General features: G+C 45.6%; 1 pseudogene across 1 annotated transcript; it reads left to right on the top strand.

Moving 5' to 3' along the window:
• The first annotated feature begins 504 nt into the window (after positions 1 to 504).
• LOC309620220 (peroxiredoxin-1 pseudogene) lies at positions 505 to 1228 on the top strand (annotated as a pseudogene). Its single transcript has one exon. The product of its transcript is annotated as a peroxiredoxin-1 pseudogene (transcript).
• The last annotated feature ends 319 nt before the right edge of the window (positions 1229 to 1547 follow it).

The following is a 1547-nucleotide window of genomic DNA, read 5'->3' as shown; positions in this document are numbered from 1 at the left end:
GGAAATGAGAAGTGGAGGGGTATGGTTGTGAGGGGTACTTGAGAACAGGAAATGAGGCAATCTGAATCTTGGGGCTTCCATCGCCATACATATTTACTGATGGAATGAAGGTCTCAGAACCAAACACAACCTTACACCAGGGACAAGAGGGAAGATGGAGAGGCGGGTAGAAGAAAAGGCCAGGACTTGTGGACTCTGAACTAACAGGACTTAGGACTACTATTGCACTTTTGCTGAAGTCACCTTAGCATTTTAGACACTACCTCATACCTTTCTTTCTTTCATTTTCTTTGAGCCCAGACTAACCGGAGCTTCTAAAATGCTGGTTACTGCTGAAGGACATCTCTATTTTACATATGAGAAGACTGAGGCCCAGAGAGATGAAATGCCTTACAGGAGGTCCCCACAGCAAGTTGATGGCTGAGCCGGGGGAAGTGAGGATCTTTCCACTAGAGTACTTTTTTTTTTTTTTTTTGAGGATACAAAGAATTTATTTTGGCATGTCTCTTTCCTGACTGTCCTCTGTGGTTTGTCTGTGAGAACTGCTGATAGCAATATGTCTTCAGGAAATGCCAAAATTGGGCACCATGCCCCCCAGTTCAAAGCAACTGCTGTAATGCCAGATGGTCAGTTCAAAGATATCAGCCTATCTGACTACAAAGGAAAATATGTTGTGTTCTTCTTTTACCCTCTTGACTTCACCTTTGTGTGCCCCATGGAGATCACTTTCAATGATAGGGCAGAAGAATTTAAGAAACTCAACTGCCAAGTGATTGGTGCTTCTGCGGATTCTCACTTCTGTCTCCTGGCACGGATCAACACACCCAAGAAACAAGGAGGACTGGGACCCGTGAACATTCCCTTGATATCAGACCCCAAGCGCACCTTTGCTCAGGACTGTGGGGTCTTAAAGGCCCATGAAGGCATCTCATTCAGGGGCCTTTTTATTATTGATGATAAAAGGTATCCTTCGACAGATCACCATAAATGACCTTCCTGTTGGCCATTCTGTGGATGAGACACTGAGACTAGTTCAGGCCTTCCAGTTTACTGACAAACATGGGGAAGTGTGCCCAGCTGGCTGGAAGCCTGGCAGTGATACCATCGAGCCTGATGTCCAGAAGAGCAAAGAATATTTCTCTAAGCAGAAGTGAGCACTGGGCCGTTTTAGGGCCAGGCTGCAGTAGGTGGCCATGAGAACAAAACTATTGTCTTTTGTACTATTGTCATGCTTAAAACACAGACCTTACAGTCAGCCCAGATGTGGTGTGGGACAGGACAGGCCTTTCCTGCAGGGGTTAGGGAGGCCAGCCTTTCTTCCTCTGGAGGGAATGGCCTGAGCTGTATTATGGGGCAGGCAAACTGATGTGTATAGTAACAGGGTATCGCTCTTGGCCTTTTGTAGTTTTATTAAACTTGAGCCGAGACCTTGTTGATTCTTCATTTTAGGGGGGCATTAGCCTTTGAGTGTAAGAGAAATTTACTTTTTGCTTTCCCTCTTTAGGGGAAAATGAGGTGTGAGAGCTGCCTCAGAATCAGGAAATTAT

This window comes from Balaenoptera borealis (genome assembly GCF_965194805.1).
Source record: "Balaenoptera borealis genome assembly, chromosome: X".
Taxonomy (NCBI): Eukaryota; Metazoa; Chordata; class Mammalia; order Artiodactyla; family Balaenopteridae; genus Balaenoptera; species Balaenoptera borealis.
The sequence above is the reverse complement of the archived record's forward strand: the minus strand, read 5'-3'. Positions and strand labels throughout refer to the sequence as shown.